Here is an 18,709-nt window from a genome sequence, read left to right on the forward strand (position 1 = left end):
GAAACCATAATTCTTTGTAACTTTTGCTAGAACTCAGTTTCAGTAAACAACATTTGTAATATTTGCAAATGAGTTAAGGAGGCTATAGTCATGATATTTCCATCCTATGATTTTATATATTAGGAGCTGTATAAGGTCTTAATGTTTGTTACTCCTTGTGGGGGAATTAGGTTTGCTACATTATTTCCATATAAATTTAGAATACTCTATTTTACATCTTAAAATTGGGTCATTGCAGCCAGAAAATTCATACCAAATTGCAGTTCCTGGACACACAGGCAGAGTTGTCAAAATATTCTCATCAGCTGAGTAAATTTTTGCTCATAGCAAAAACAGCAGACTGGAAAACAAATACCCTGTAAGCTATCAATTAGCCCACACATGAGAATAAACTCATATCCAAGAGTAATTATGTCTGTGACATAAAACACATATGTGCAAGTGTGCACATGCAGGCATATGGAGCTACACACTTGATGGCATTCCTTTGAAATCAATTTTTAGAAAAAGTCTCCTTGGCAGAAATCTTTGCTCCCTGATTAGAAAATAGAAGGTATTATTATCACTTGAATTATAGGAACAAATTCCAGTGTGTCAAATGCCAACATAGCAAGAGAATCAAGAGTTACATGTTAACCTTTGACAATGGAACCCATAAAGAAGTATAAGGCTGAAGAAAACAGTAAGAACCCAACATCCTCATTCATCTCAAGGGGTTGAGATGCCAGGCTGAAATCAGAGATCAGAAAGGAAGAGCCTCATACTGGGTTCTCCAGGAGGAGGGCTGTTCCTGGAAAAGATTCTGGGAGACAGTTTCACCAGGCACATGCAAAAGAAACTCTTGAATAAACATGATTATAGAGAAGAAGATCAATTAACAGTTACTGAGATAAAAAAGCAATGAGGTCCTAGATTAGAGTGGATTATAGTGATGGCTATGGCTAAATGGCTTAGTGATGAAGATTCTACATGACTGAGTGAAAAATTGGGCTAAAGTAATGTGTTTCCCCCCTCCCCATGATTAAGCTAGCTACTTGTGTTCTTTATCTTTTACAGAAACCTGCTCTATTAATTATTTGTTTTCTCTTGTATCTTCAATCACTACCTCGTTATTGGGTCTTTCCTCTCTGCCTAAAATCAGCCACAAATCTATATGCCTTCAAAATAATGAAAAAGAAGAAAACAAAACAAAAATCTTCCTTCAGCCCTGAATCCTCTCATCTGTCAAATTATCTCTCTCCTTCTCTCTGCAAGTAAACTCCTTGACAAAGTAGTCTACTTGTTTTTCCTCCCTTTAGCTCATTTCAACAGTTTAATGACTATTTCATAAGCACCAACTAAGTACCAACTTATATACAAGTGGCTGAGAACACAAAGACAAAAAAATACATGATCTTAACCTTAAAGGATTATGCAGCTAGTAGGGGGAAAATTTGTATTAAAAGTGTTCCACTATCAGAACTCAGGTGATACAAACTCAGAAACCAAACAAGGTAAGACACATTTTTTTTTTTTTTGCATTAGGACAGATATCCTTGGGCAGCCCTGGTGGCTCAGCAGTTTAGTGGCACCTTCAGCCCAGGGCATGATCCTGGAGACCTAAGATCAAGTCCCACATCGGGTTCCCTGCTTGGAACCTACTTCTCCCTCCGCCTGTGTCTTTGCTTCTCTCTCTCTCTCTCTCTCTCTCTCATGAATAAATAAATAAAATCTTAAAAAAGGACAGATATCCTTTATTATTTGACTCTTACTACTCTCTTACTACTACTCACTACTCAAAACATAAGAACCAAATATATACAGATCCTGTGATGTTCTTTCTGACCTGAACCATCACAATCCAAACTTGGAAACCAAACAGACTTGGACAGTGAGAGATATCTAGTTTTATAAAAATATGTGAGATTTTAAATATCATAAATAGGCACAAAATAAGTGACATAACTTCTGCTGCAAAAACCGAGACTAATTTCATGTTTGGCAAACTTAGTACTGAAGATACTAAAACTGTGGGTCACTCTATAATTCTTTATCCTCTCCTTCACTGCCCTTCATGACAAAAATCTATTCTCTGCATTTCTCCCTGCACGTCTTACTTTCTTAGCATCCTTTAGTGTGTTCCCTTCAAGCCATAGAGGTATAGCCTATGCCCATGCTAGGCAAAGTGAGGTCCATGACCAACAACATCAACATTATCTCAGAGCTTATCAGAAATGCATAACCTCAGTCCCTATCCCACACTGATAATCAAAATCTGCAACTTAAGAAGATACCTTAAATCTCAATAAATGCAGGAAAAGCACACGGCAAAGTCCAACATCCATTCCTGATAAAATTCCTGATAAAATTCTTAGCAAAGTAAAATTATAGAGGAACTTCCCCAACCTGAGGAAACTACAGAACAATAGCTTTCATATTTAATGGTAAGAGTGACTTAAAGAGTGATTTAAAGGTAAGCCTTCAGTGACCAGGAACATAGCAAGCAGATTCACTCTTACCAACCCTATTCAAGATATTTCCTAGAGGTACTAGTCACTGCAAAACACAAAAACAAAAAACAGGGGCACCTGAGTGGCTCAGTGGTGGAGCATCTGCCTTTGGCTCAGATTGTGATTCAGAGGTCCTGGGATTGAGTCACGTATTGGGCTCCCTGCAGGGAACCTGCTTCTCCCTCTGCCTCTCATGAATAAATAAAGTCTTAAAAAAAACACAACAACAACAAAAACAACAAAAGCAACAACAACTTAAAACAAAACTTAAAAGCACTCAATCAAACGTAAGAAATAAAATTATATCTGCAGATGATATGATTATCTATATAGAAAGCCTTAAGGAAAATACAAAAGAGCTAATAAAACAAGTAAGTGAATTTAGCAAGGTCTCGGGATACAAGGATAACATGTAAAAAAATAAACTATACTTCTCTGTATTAGCAATGAACTGGAAATTGAAATGTAATGTGCCATTTATAGTAGCATCAAAAAACAAAATACTAGTCTAAATTAATCCAGGAAAATATGTGTAGGATATGTATGTGGGAAAAAAATCCCTGCAAAACATTGTTGGAAAATGTCAAAGAAGACCTAAATAAATGGAGAGACATAGAACATTGATGGATTTGAGAACTCAATACTGTTTGAAGGTCAAATCTCTCCAAACTGATCTACAAGTTCAATGCAGTTACAATCAAAATCTATGAAGGAATCTTTTTGTACAAGTAGACAGGTTGGCTTCAAAAATATTCATACAGGATGGGGAAGGAACTAGTATAATCCAAACAATTTTGAAAAAGAACAAATTTGAAATGAGCCTACTTGATTTTAAAGTTTACTATAGAGCTGCAGTAATCATAGAGTATGGTATTGGCAAAAGGATAGATATATGGATTGTTGGGACAGAGTCGAGTCCAGAAATAGACCCACACAAATATAACCATTTGATTATGACAAAGAATAAAGATAACGGTGTGTCCATAATTGGATATCCACATGCAAAAAATGAACTTGATCCATCCGTTACACACAAAAATTAACAAAAACTGGATCATAGACCTAAATGTTAAGCCTAAAACCATAAAAGACCTAGACGGAAATATGGAACAAAATCTTTGTAACCCTGGTTTAGGCATAGATTTCTTACATACCATGACAAAATGTGATCCATAAACAAATTAGAATTCCAAAAACCACTATTAAGATAACAAAAAGAGGGGCACTTGGATAGCACAGACAGTTAAGTGTCTGGCTCTTGGTTTGATCTCAGGGTCATGGGGTCAAGCCCGGCTTCGGGCTCTGCACTCAGCATGGACTCTACTTAAGTTTCTCTCTCTCTCTCTCTCTCTCTCTCTCTCTCTCTCTGCCTTTGCCCCTACTCTCCATTCTCTCTCTCAAAAAAAATAAATAAATCTTTGCAGAAAGAGAGAGAGAGAGAGAGAAGTCCTAGGACTCAGAAAAAAACATGTGAATAACTTATCTCATAAATGAGTTTTATCTAGCACATATAAAATATATGTTACCATATGATCCAGTAATTCCAGTTCTAGATATATATCCAAAAGAACTGAAAACATGTGTATTCAATAAACTTTACATAGAAGTTGATAGCAGCATTATTCATAAAAACCAAGAGATGGAAACAACTCAAATGCCCATCAACTAATGAATGAATCAGCAAATGTGGTACATCCATACAATGGAATAGTATTTGGCCATAAAAGGAATGAGGGACATGCTACAAAATCAACATTCCTTGAATAAATATATGCTGAGTGAATGAAGCCAGATACAAAAGGCCATATATTATATGATTCAATTTATACAAACTATCCAGAGTATATGAATCCATTAGTAGTTGCCAGAGGCTGGGGTAGAGGAAATGAAGAGTGACTGTTAATGACTATAGGGTTTCTCTTTGGGGTGACAAAATTAGATAGTGGTGATGGTTGCATAATTTTATGAATGTACTATACCATTTGTTAACTTGAAGACGGTGAATTTTATGGGATGTGAATTATATCTCAATTAAAAATATATAAATAGAAAAATTCCTCAATAACAAATTAGTTAAAAATATTTTAATAGAAATGTCATGAAAGCTATACAAGTGGCAAATAAAGATATGAAAAGATCTTCATATTTAACCATAGGAAATTCAAATTAAAACCACATTTAGATAACACTATGCACTATTTAGAGTACTATAATAACAAAAAGAGAACCAATATTAGCAAATAGCAGCAGGGAGGCAAAGCAGCCAGAACTTTCATACGTTTATGTTAGGTATAACTACTTTGGAAAACACTTTGGTAATGTCTTTTTTTTTTTTGTATGTTTTTTTATTGGAGTTCGATTTGCCAACATATAATACAGTGCTCATCCCGTCAAGTGCCCCCCTCAGTGGCCGTCACCCAGTCACCCCATCCCCCTGTCCATCTCCCCTTCTACTACCCCTTGTTCGTTTCCCAGAGTTAGGAATCTCTCATGTCAATCAGTATATGCTTTCACTCATATGGGGAATATAAAAAATAGTCAAAGAGATTATAGGGGAAAGGAGAGAAAATGAGTGAGAAAAATCAGAGAGGGTGACAAAACTTGGTAGTGTCTTATAAACCTAAACATAAAGCTCACCATACACCCCAGCAATCCCATTCCTAGATATTTACTAAAGTGAAATAAAACATTGTGTTGTCATGAAAAACTTGTATACCCTGAAGTGGAAACAATGCAAATGTCTTGAACTAGTAGGTGGATATATGAACTGTGATACATCCATAAAATGGAGTGTTACATGGCAATAAAAAGCAATGAACTACTGATACAGTCAACAACATGGATGAATCGCAAATGCATTATAGCATGTAAAAGAAGCCAGTGTACAAGTGCTTTACAAAGTATGGTTTCTTTTTTATGATATTCTGGAAAAGGCAAAACCATAGACAGCTAACAAATGAGTGGTTGTTGGCTAGGGGTCTGGGGAAGGTTTGGTTCTGAAGGATCAGGGGAATTTATGCAGTAATTGAATTGTATGCTAAAGAGGGTGACTCTTTCTGTATGAAATGTATACCTTAAAAACAGGAGAAAACATGCAGCTTAAATATCCCCTTCTATGTGAAACCTTTTCTCATTTTCTGTGCTAAAATTCTGTTTGTCCTTTTCTTTTTCTAAGTTTTATTTATTTATTTGAGAGAGTGAGCACATGCAAGTGGGTGAGGGGACAGAGGGAGGGGGAGAGAATCTCAAGCAGACCCCCAGCTAAGCACAGAACCCCACATGGACTCTATGCTGTGACCCCGAGATCATGACCTGAGCTGGAATCAAGAATCCAGTGCTTAACTGACTGAGCCACCCAGGCACCCCTATTTGTCCTTTCCTTACAATTTCATTATAACACGTATCAACCTTTCTATTATTATTACTTATACAAGCATCTTATTTCACATTTGACTGTGACTGCTTTGGTGATGAGTTGTATCCTTCCAATATTTAGCACAGCTAGGCTTTGCATATGGTAGCTGCCCCAGAAGTATTTTTAAGTGACCAAGGGGGTGGGGACTTCAAATGTTTGTGAGCCTAGATGAATGAGGTAACGATGGCACCACTGACAAGAAGAGAAAAGGAAGGCCAAGAGTAATGTCGACAGCGCACAAAATGGCATGATGGGCATGACCCCTTGAACATTCCATTCCACGCTACATGCCATAAACCCTTATGCGGAGGGGGGGGGAATCAGAGCCCAGAGTGAGCCTAGTATCACCATGTCCAGACAGGAATCCAGAGAACCAGAAAGGCAAGTAGGATAAGCAACTGAAATCCCAACAGAGAAGCCAGTGACCAGAGAACATTCCAAATTCTAAAGGCCACAGAACAAAATGTGTTTTTGCCAAGGAAGACAGGAACTAAAATAAGGCAGCATCCGTGAATAGCTTGCCACAGAGAGAATAATGTGAAGTCTAAAGCACAAAACTTAATGACAACAGCAACTACATTTGCATAGCACTTTCTACTTTTCAAACTGCTTTCCCAGTCATTATCTTGTTTGGTCCTTGTAGGTTTTTAATTAGCAAAGTTATTTACATATTATACATATTTATCATCTTTTTCCACCACCAAATAAAGCAGTAACATTTCCATAGACATTTATGATTCATTTCTTATTAGCTCAATACTCTCAAATTTTCCATAGTTTCCCTTCATATACATAGTTCAGTCCTCTTTTTAATCTAAACTACTTTGTTCTTTATGCCAATATTCTTCCAGCATCTCTTATTTATCTATAGTATGTCTGATATTGCAGTATGTTTTTTCATATTTCTGTTTATTAGAACATAATTTCCATATAACATTATACTAGTTTCAATTGTACATGATTCAATATTTCTGTACATCTCAGAATAATCACAAGTCCAGTTAGCATCCATCACTACAGTTACAATTTTTTTTCTTGTAATGAGAACTTTTAAGATCTACTCTCTTAGCAACTTTCCAAAATACAATATAGTACTTACTATAGTCACTATGCTGTACATCACATTCCCAGGACTTATTTTTTTATACCTGCAAGTTTATATCTTTTTAAAAAAAATTATAATGTATTTGAGAGCGAGCGAGCATGCAAGTAGGGGGAGGAGCAGAGGGAGAGGAATAAGCAGATTCTGCACTGAGTGAGGAGCCTGATGCAGGGCTTGATCTCACTACCCTGAGATCATGACCTGAGCTGAAATCAAGAATCAATAGCTTAAACAACTGAGCTACCCAGGCACCCCAGAAGTGTATACCTTTTGATTACCTACACCCACTTCACCACCACCTCACAATACACTGAGTTTTTATTTCCCAAATTATGATTCTATAACTTTCCTCTTCTCTGCTTTTATTTAATAGAACCTGATGGAATTTTGGTGTATTCACTAATATCATCAATAATCCAACTAACTCAGATTTTTAAGGGTATATCTCCAAAGAAGAAGAGCTAAGATATTTCTTTCTCCTCTTCATAATCTTCCCTTTATCAGGTATGGTGTCTCCTCTGAAACTCTGCATTAGTTTTTAGGAAGTAGTTTATTATCTTCTGCAAAGCATTATGGTTTTGTACTGGTACTTCTACTTCCTGCAACATCTTACAGATACTTCAGTTGTTCTATTTATTGAGTTCATCAGTTCTAGTTTCACAAGCTAAGGCTGATTTATTTTCTTGTAGCCCTTTTGTTTCTCACTTGTCCTAAATCCTGTCTTTAGTGTCTTCTGCAACACCACTTTTAGTTTTTGAAAATGTTTTCCCTTTTGAGCAGAGGGAAAGCTTCTCATGACTCATTTATGCTTTTGTCTTTCAAAGCTGTGCAGATACTACATGTAAGAAGTACTGATTCAGGCTACAACATGAGTAAACCTCAAAAACCTTTTTTCAAAAGATTTATGTATTTATTCATGAGAGAGGCAGAGACACAGGCAGACGGAGAAGCAGGCTCCCCACGGGGAGCCTGATGCGGGACTCGATCCCAGGACCCTGGGATCACAACCTGAGCCAAAGACAGATGCTCAACCACTGAGCCACCCAGGCATCCCAAACCTCAAAAACCTTATGCTAAACAAAAGGAGCCATTCACAGAAGATCACTTGTTATTGGATCCCGTTTATATGAAATGTCCAAAATGACAAATCCGTAGAGACAAGAAGTAGATTAGTAGTTGCCTAGTGCTGGGAGATGGGAGAATTAGGAATTATTGTTAATGGATATAGTATTTCTTCTGGGGGAAACGAAAATTGAAAACTGGATTATGAGAAGAGCTGCACAACCCTCTAAGTTAACTAAAAAAAAAAATCACTGAACTGTAAATTTAAAATGGACAAACCTTTGGTATGTAAGCTACACCTCAATAAAGTTGTTTACAGAGATAAACAACTGTGATATAAAGACCAAGCTCCAAGCTTCAGAATCATAACATATCAGATGCTCCTTCCTCCTGTGACACAAAGTTGACTTCCCCCAGACTCTGCTCTATCAGTGTAAAGGACTATAAAAGGTCCCAATAAGTATAAACTTGGGCCAGATTATCAGTGGGAACCACAGATTATTAAAATATATGAAAAGTGGCAACTCAAAAGTTTAAAAAGTCTTATCACAGGTTCTAATAATGATTCCAAATCCCCCATGATTGCCCTGGTACTGACCACAGTTTTTCCTATACTGTCCATATACAGCCAATACTATTTTTCTTTGCTATGCCTCCACTTGCTGTTACTATAAGCTCCAAATATTGAGGCAATATAATATCATGGGAAACAGTAGAGTCATTAATAATAAGAGTACTGGAATAAGACCGATCTGGCTTTACATTATAGTTCTACAACTTAGTTGTCTAAAGAGTTGGCTTGATTTCCCTGTCTCAGAGCCCTCATTTATAAAATGGAATGAATGACAATACCCCCAGCCTTAGAGTGTTATTTTGGGGATTTAAAGGAATATTACATGTCATCTACTTACACAGGGACTGGCAACAAAAAAAGTACTTAATACAGAGAACTTTTAGTATTACTATTAAAATAGAGATGAAGGGCAGAAGAAAAGAACTGGAGTCTTTGGAATTCAAACTTTTGGATTCTTTGCAATTTAAATTTTCTCTCACATATACATTACAAAATGATTGACGAGGCAGAAATCTGCTGGAATTCCAGTATCTGAAGGAGCATCAACTGAAATTAGAAACAACTTGTATCATATACTGAAACTAAACACAAACCAAGTATATATAGTGTACACACACACACACACTATATGACTATATACACACCTACTTCGGCCTCTTTATTCCCCATGTGGAATGGCTTCACTGTCCTATGAGGTACCATGCTTTCAACCAAATGCAAAGTCCAAAACAAAGATCAACAAACATAACAAGCTGAACAAGGTTGGTAGTGGCATGTGTCATAGTAAAATACTAACTCTACTACTAGTAATAAAAACAGGTTGGTGGTTAGTCATGAGGCTCACAGGTTTCCATTTCCTGTGAAGAGTGGCTAAATTTTAGTCTAGGGCCTTAGATGTAAGCCAGCCAAAACTTTCAATCTGATTGCTGGGATTTAGAACCTCTTCACCAAAGACCTGGGCAAAGAAGCAGGAAAACAAATGCTTTGGATAACCACAGCTCCAGACTTTTCATCCCTTGATTCAAGGATCTATTCTAGGATCTAATTTTGAGTTCGATCTTCCTATACAGCTCTCTTGGCAATTGTGGAATAAACAGAAAAAGCAGGGGGCGGAGGGGGGGAGGCAATTTGCCAGTTGTCATTCTCCAAGACAGAAGGAGTGCCAACAGGCACATTCAAGGAAAGGGATGGTGAAACCTACTCCGAGTCAGCTTCTGGCATGCCTTTAGCTCAACCAGTGCTACACATACCTCCGTGGTACAGCACTGGTCCTGGGATGTCTAGTATTGCTCAGCTACAAGCAGTTTTGCTAGTGCTGTAGCAAATGCTGGCTGAGGATTGTACTTTTTGCAAATATTTATGTTGCATAGGCAACATAGAAGTTTCCATAGCAACCCAGCTGGTCTTGAGAAATAAGGAAACATGAGTATAGCCTTATGGAAGGCACCGGGCTCTCAGCATAGAAGCAAAAAGTCATATGTATGGTATGGTTCTGTCTGGGATTACAACCCGGGTGTCTTGACCCACTTTCTAAAGTTTTCTAGTATGCCACCCACTGTTTAATGAATTGGTAACCTAGTATGTGAGTTCTTTCAAAGATCTGTACTCTGAAAGGGTAAGGAATGTTGCTGTTACTACTTCTTTCTTTTCTTTCCTTTCTTTTCTTTTCTTTTCTTTTCTTTTCTTTTTTTCTTTTCTTTCTTCCTTTCTTTCTTTCTTTTCTTCTTTCTTTTTCTTTCCTTTTTTTTAAGATTTTAAGCCATCTTTCCACCAAACATGGGGCTCAAACACATGACTCTGAGAATAAGAGTCACGTGCTTCACCAACTAAGGCAGCCAGGTGCCCCCTAACTACTACTTTCTAAGCAGGAAGGAAGCATGGACGTGTCAGTCAGTTGCTATTTCTCATGGTAAAGGCAGTCCAGTGGTGAGTAAAGCTAGGGTCCTCACGGGAGATGATAAGAAAGAGCCCATAGGGGAGTACATGCCCTATAGATGGGCAAAAGTGTTAGTCATTTACACTTTGGGATTGTCTTCTCAAGTCACACACCTTGTCTATATAAACAGCACCACTATCTACCTATAGACTCAGACACCAAACCCAAGAATAGCCATGCCACTGAATGATCAGTAGCCAATGATATTTCTCTCTCAGAAATGTGAACTAAGCACAGTGTGGAGCTTAAGCTGGTTTAAGATTTGTTTTCTGGTTTGCAAAAGAAAGAGATTTACCTAAGACAATGAGTGTAAAAATATAAAAATTTTGAAGGCAACTAGGCAATTTAGAGTCAGTCACCTTAGATTTACCAGTTGGGTGTGGTTAGCAGCTATAATAATCAGAAGAAGAAAAAGTTTTAATTTCAGCAGAAAAAAAAACAAGAAACTGATGTCCAAAGCCTAGAAGAGGCTAGTATAGCTGGAAAACCAGAATTATGTGTTTACAAATAACTGGGCAAGCAGGAGGATCACCAGGGATTATATAGGAAAAGATCCTTGTGCTTCTTACCACTTGCAAAGAACACATAAATGTTCTTAACTGATGGCAGATCCATAGTCTTCCTAATCACAAATAGGAGTATGGGGGTAGAATTTCTGCACTACCGTGGGAGTTTGGTTCACCTAAGAATAGACCACATGGCAGCCCTAGGGAACTACACTGGAAAATAAACGGGACTCCCATATGACAGAAGAGTAAGTAAGGTTGAGAGACTAATTATTAGAAAAGTAATAATAGCTAACAGTGATATAGCATCTACTGTGTGTTTTTACATGTTCTTAAAGCTTTACACATATGAACACATGAAATATTCACAAGGCACTATTGGTATAACTATCCCCCATTTTACAGGTACAGAGAAGTTAAGGAGCTTGTCTAAGTTTGCAGACTTGTACTAAGCTGCCTCTCTATTAAGACTAGTTCTTAGGGTGCCTGGGTAGCTCAGTCAGTTAAGTATCTGACTCTTGAATTCAGCTCAGGTCACGATCTCAAGATCGTGAGATCAAGCCCCACCTCAGGCTCCATGGAGCCTGCTTAAGATTTTCTTTCCCTTGCCCCTTCCTCCTTATTATATAAGATAATGAATTTATATAAATAAATATGTATATAGGTTTCTGTTGGTTTAAGCCTCATGTTTGTGGTAGCTTATCACAACAGCCATAACAAATTCATACAATGCCCGAATTAAACTTTGCTATCCTAAGGGAGTACTACTTTTTGCCTTGTGATAGTTACCTTAACTGCAGGGCTAAGCTTTCATTTCCATCAGGATCGCTTTAATATGCTCGCAATGCAGATTCCTGAACTCTCAGTTCCACATGATAGGATCGAAGTAGCCTTGTGGGTTGAGATTCAGAAATTTGCATCCTTACAAATACCTACAAGTGATAATGCAGGGAGTAGAAGGACTCCATGTTAAGAAGACTTATATGGTCAATGTACGTGGACTTTAAAGGAACCTTGGCCCTACCTGTGTACTAGCTGTATGTACAGCGCCCACCCCTCTCATATACTCCTGCTTCCTCTCTGCTTGAACTCTCCTGGTCTTTATCACTACCATCCTCTGATGGATTAAACCAAGTCCCAAATCTACATGTTCTGTTAGGTCTCTCTGTCAATGGCTGTAAAAATTGCCCCCAGGGAATGTTGTTACCTTTACTCTGTTCCCTACACATCTCCTTCCCCTGACACTTACTATGCACCTATAACTGGCCAATGTCCAGCTATTTTATCTCCTTTGCCTCCAGATCTCATAACTGTAAGATCATTTCTTCAATATGGCAGCTATACATACATGCTTGGCATTCCTGATTGTGACTGATCAAGCATCCAGTTGTGGTAACTCTCATAGTGGTTTGACAAGCCTACGACCCTTGAATAAATGTGTTTACATGAGTGTTCTTAGCCAAAAGCTTTGACATGAGATCCTATCAGCATATCCTGTTCCACTTTGGAACAGGGATTCTCAAACATTATTGGGCAAAAGAATCACCAAAGAGCTAGTTAAAATGAAGGTTCATACCTATATGCTCAGAAATTCTAAGTTAGGGCAGCCCGGGTGGCTCAGCGGTTTAGTGCCACCTTCAGCCCAGGGCCTGATCCTGGAGTCGTGGGATCGAGTCCCATGTCAGACTCCCTGCATGGAGCTTGCTTCTCCCTCTGCCTGTGTCTCTGCCTCTCTCTGTCTCTGTCTCTGTCTCTCTCTCTCTCTCTGTCTCTCTCTCATGAATAAATAAATAATCTTTTTAAAAAAAGAAATTCTAAGTTAGAGGGGTGCCTGGGTTGCTCAGTTGGTCAAGTGTCTGATTCTTGGTTTTAGCTCAGGTCATGATCTCAGTCATGAGATGGAGCCCTTTGTCAGGCTCTGTGCTGGGCATAGAGCTTGCTTAAGATTTTCTCTCTGGCCTTCCCTACCCTCCCTCTGAAAGAAAAGAAAGGAGGGAAGGAGGGAGGGAGGGAGGGAAGGATGGAAGAGGAAGAATTATTTTTTTAAAGATTTTATTTATTTATTCATGAGAGACACAGAGAGAGGCAGGGACACAGGCAGAGGGAGAAGCAGGCTTCATGCAGGAAGCCAGATGTGGGACTCGATTCCAGGACTCTGGGATCACTCCCTGAGCCAAAGGAAGATGCTCAACTGCTGAGCCACTCAGGTGTCCCAGGAAGGAAGAGGTAATTCTCAAAAATCTACATTTTTTTTAAAGATTTTATTGGTTTGAGAGAGAGAGATAGCAAGAGTGAGCACAAGTGGACAGAGGGGCAGAGGGAGAGGGAGAAGCGGGCTCTCACCGATCAGGGAACATGCCAATGCAAGGGCTCCATCCCAGGACCCTGGGATCATGACCTGAGCCAAAGGCAGAAGCTTAACTGACTGAGCCACCCAGGTGCTCCCAAAATCTGCATTTAAATAGGCACTCCAAGTGATGCAGGTGAAGGTGGTCCATGGACCAGACTATGAGAAGCACTGCTGTGGGGGGAGTTAATTAACCTTTATGAAACTAACACTGTATCCCTTATATTAATTTAGTGATGGAAAAAACTGCAACCTGTGTGAGACCCTAAAATGTTTGCTTAAGACACTTTCCCCTTCCCTTGGTGCTCATTCAAATGGATTCATTATATACTAGGCACCCAAATTATCTCATTGTGAATCCTGTCTCTAGACTTTAAAGATCATCCTAACGTCATTCTTTTAAATGTCACAAAGACACTTTTTCTTGGAATACGAGGCTTAATGAAGGGTAAAATATCACTTTTGAAATACGTGATGCTTGGGAGGCTGTTAAGTGGAGTAAACTCAGAATGGAATTCTAATATCGGTAGGTCTAAAAGATGTATTTTGTAATGTAAAACACAGGCCAACCACCGCTGTGACTAACTCCCATTAGCATCGCCTATACGGAGAAGAGTGGCATAAGGGGGTTACAATAGTATAGGGGCAATGTTGTGTGTTTATAAAACTCCATTTGGCAGATTTTCATCTGTGAAATGTCTCCTAATTTCATCAGTCTGAACATTTGCCATTTTCAGCACTCTGCATCTTGACTGATTGCCCAATCTGCCTCTTCCTCAATTGTTATCGAGTCATTTAGAGGAGGAGAAGAGCATTAGCCTGCAAAAGAAATTACTCCCCGGAAAGGTCAAAGTAACAGGAGTTTTGTTCTATTTCAAAAGAAGCAATGGAAATTCTAAATGGCGTAGCCCTCAATCCCACCTCTACAAAGTACAAGTGCTCTTCTAAAAGTTGGTCTCTGATGCTCCTCAAAGCCCATTAAAACGCATCAGATTGTAGTTATTCAGTCAAATCTTTTCAGTGTATAAATTACTCTCAGGGCCTCGGAGTGGTTCAGTAACTCTTTGAGGCCCTGGTTGGTGAGTAAGTACATCACAGCAGTCATTTCTCAATCGACCCTATGGCCTAAATGCGTTAATACACTCCCCAGGAGACAGGCTGGCTTCATAGTCTAGTCATCTATTCCTAAAAGCCTTAAAAATGGATGTCATTATGGTGACACTCTTCTTTTCAACACAGATCTTCAGTTTGCCACACAATATTACATTGAAGATATATTCTCAGGATGAAGCTTCTTGGGGCTAAGATCCACATGCTCTAACCAGCTCCAGCTCCCGCCTCGGTGAGTGTGAAAGAAACTCTCCAACAATAAAAACAATTGGCATTTCAAACCTCCTCAGCAGCTAAGATCTCATCCTAATGAAATATCCTAGGAAACAATCAGGACAGTTTAAGCATTTAAGCAACATGAAGTCGCAGGGCAAATTTGAGAGAGGTCCTGAGTCTGACCCAACCGTGGACATTCACTTCTGGGTGAAGCCTTTCTGGAGTGATGCAGAGGGAGGAAATGAAAGTTGCTGAGGACTCTAAGGAGGGAGTACAAAAAGAGAAACACTGGAAAGACTCTTCCCCAGGCTTTTCTATAAACACACGGTCTTGTTTATTTGGACAGTGGCATATATACTCATAAATTGGAAGGCAGATACATCAAAACAAAAGTTGAAGAGGAAGAAGACTCAGATAAAGTACTTGGTACCTCAGGGGCCAATGACAGGCCACCTCGAGAGAGAAGCCTCAATGGCATAGAGATTTTGAGATGAAAATTACTAAGACCCACAAGACTGAGGAAGAAACTTTGGTCACCCCACCACCCCTCTCCCCCAACAACTGCCAAAAGAAAATTTAGAATAAAGGACATGCTCTAGAAAGAGAGCTATCATCATAGACAACTACATTGTAATATGAACTAGCAGTGGTAGGCAAGGAATAATTTAGAAAAGTCAGTTCATTAAAATTCCTCTCTAGGTCCCATTTTTGTTTCTGTGTGGCCCAGCAAACATTTCCCCTTTGTCATCTTGCTGTCACAGTTACATCCCTTCTCTCTGAAGTTTCAGACCCCAATCCCCCCCTCCTTAGTTCAGGGTGATACAGATCTCAGCTGGCCTGTTTTTGGAATCTCATGAGTGTGTGTGTGTGTGTGGGGGGGGGGTTCTCCCCTATGTCGGAAATTTTATTTTCTCTGATTAATCTAGCTCATGTGGATTTAATTCACGGTGTATCTTAAAGAAGCTTGGACAGCGCAAAAATCTACACACACACTCCCCGCCCCACCCACAGACATCACTAACCTAACATAATCCCTAGCTCTTCAAATGTTGGCTCTTTTTTTTTTCCTCCTACAGGTTGTCTCAAGCTCCACGTCTCACCATTTTGTTCTCAGCTACTATTTTGAGTACAAGTACTAATTCTATATTCATTTATTTACACTCTCACATTGTTCTTAAAAACAGTTAAAGGACAGGTATTCATTACCTATTTTAAACCTTTTTTAGTTACCTTGAGCATTAAACACCTGGAAAGAGTAGAGAAGAGAGTATTTTCTTAATCCACACAGTTTTTCTCTTCCCTGGGCCTCCGAACTTCTAACACTGGCCTGTCACTTCCATCTCAAGCAGCTCTGAACCACCATTTCAAGAGTATACAGCCTTTCCTCCTTCTACTTTTGTCTCCCACAATATTATTGTCTCTAATTCATTCATTCAAGTCTATTCCCTTTGTTTTTTTTTTTTTTAAGTCTATTCCCTTTGGAAGTAATCTGGTTCTTTATAGGAACTGTCCATAAGGAATTTCAAACAATGAGCCTCAAAACACATGAAGACTATTCATTGCCATGATTTTCACATAACCTTGTGTTTTTTATGTACGGGCACTCTCTGAACATTGAATTTATATTTGTGTATATTTCCTCTATGGCTGAAGCTGTTCACACAAAATAAACTGGCAAGCATAAAATGAAATTTATTACAGTTAATCATAAGAATGGTCAAATATACCTTATCTGCTATAGCATGGTTGAATTGTTTGCATCATTTAGACATGGTGTTAACTTTAAGAGCGTCCAGGAGATTACAAACAGCATATATTTGCATGCTATTTTACAATTCATAAGCCTTTTCACACACCGGGTCCCTGTTTAAGCTAGGAAGGATTAGGGATCAGAGAAGTAAATTGATTTGCCAAAGATCACAAAGCTAATAAGTATCGGAATATATAATTTTCACCTGGCATTTGTAAATGTGTGAATACACAGATTAGATGAGTACACAAGACTAGAGTCCTTGAGAAAATTGTAACCAAGGGCCTGGCATAGCGCCACTGTCAATTTTCAATAAATATTAATGGAGAATGGCTCTAAATTCATTTTGTGGATACTTGGGGTAATAAGCAGTAGCCCATGATGCTTTAACTCCCTGCCAAGACTATACTAAGCTCAGAGTAGAGCATACTGAGATAATGTTTGTCCCATAAAGTTGATGAGGCTCATATAAAGAAGAGGCTCTGTCACCCCTAGACATTCAGTGACTGGTTCCAAGGTCATACACAACTAGACATAGCTTGGATACAGGAAGACCGAATTCCAGGGGCTTGTTTGAAACTCGGCCCAACAGAGATTGCCCAAATTGGGTGATGTTTAATGGACTAGATTATAACTTTTGTTAAATAGGAAGTTAGGTACACACAGCTTAGACTGTATTCCAAACAATTATATCCTATTTGTGGGAGAATAAATGGATTTTAGGGAAAAGAAATGGGTCTTGAGGAAAAGAGAAGGGAAATGTGACAGTTTTATGACAATGTCTGTTTAGGTGATTTTGTATCCAGGTGCTGATATGTGCTGACTTCTCTTTAGTGATAAGAGTTGGTCTTCTGCAGTTGGGAAACTCCCAAGGAAGGGGATTTATGCCAATTGAATTCTTTTTGGAGGCTTTGCTTTTAGGAAGATACAGGGAGTTAAGAAAAAGCCTCTTCCTGCGCTGTTTCTTAAATGTTTTCATCTCAAAATAATCCTTACACCACTATGACATATTCTAGACCTCTTTAACACATAACCTTTTGTCCAATGGCACTGCAGACCTCCCTATTAACTTCTCTGATGGAATGTTTTGGAAATCAGTTATTCTCTAGGATCCATAAACATTCATTGGTAGTTGGTCAAGGATACTTGAAGAGGAAAGCATATCTTTACTACCTTGGACAAATTAGGGTCTATTTACCTTGTCTTTAGAAGTATCCTGATATTTAGAGCTCCTCTAAACACCTAAAATGCTAGCATGACAAGTTTGAATGGGATATACCTGGGTGATAGATTGTAATATTTGTATACTTTTCAAAAGGAGGGTGAAAGATCACGGTTAGACTATTTGTTTGACCAATGGCCTGTAACACTGAAATGGAAAAATCGAATGCATATGCATTCCAGTGATAAGGGAAAGATGTCTGTGGAGGAAATACTAAGAGTTCTTTCTACCGTGTCTTTAATATATTTTCTACAAGAGCATGTTTCTGAATTCACAATGAAAATAAATAGCAATATACAGTTCGGTATTCAAATATCTGCTTGATAAAGAGCTTTTCAGAACATACCCTTGGTGGCAGGAAAATATAATTAGTAAATTTATTATGCAGAATAATGACCATCCTTCAGACATTCATGATCTAATAACCAGAATTTGTGAATATATTACCATATGTAGCAAAAGGGACATTGATGATGTGATTGAGTTAAGGATCTTGTGACCAGAAGATTATTCTAGGTTATCTGGTGGGTCCAATATAACCACAAGAGTCCTTACAAGAAGAGAACAAGGCAGGCAGGAGAGTCAGAGCAGGAGGTATGACAACAGAAGCAGAATGGGACTTATGTGATTACTGGAAGAAGGCAATGAGCCAAGGAATGTCAGATGACTCTAGAAGCTGGAAAAAGCAAAGTGCAGGTTCTCATCTAGATGCTCCAGAAGGATCACAGCCCTGCTGACACCTCAGTTTTAGCCCAGTGAGGCATGTCATTCTCCTGACCTCCAGCATTGTAAAATAATAAATCTGTGTTGTTTTAAGTCACTTCAGTATGTGGCAATTTGTTATAGTAGAAATAGGAAATTAATATAGTGTTATTTATTATTTTGTTGATACTTTCATTTCCTTAAATCAGGGCTTGCTTATGCTTTAAGTTTAGTCCTTGGCCATAAATACAAGGATGTGACAGTCAGATAATTTTGCA

This window comes from Vulpes lagopus, chromosome X (genome assembly GCF_018345385.1).
Source record: "Vulpes lagopus strain Blue_001 chromosome X, ASM1834538v1, whole genome shotgun sequence".
NCBI lineage: Eukaryota > Metazoa > Chordata > Mammalia > Carnivora > Canidae > Vulpes > Vulpes lagopus.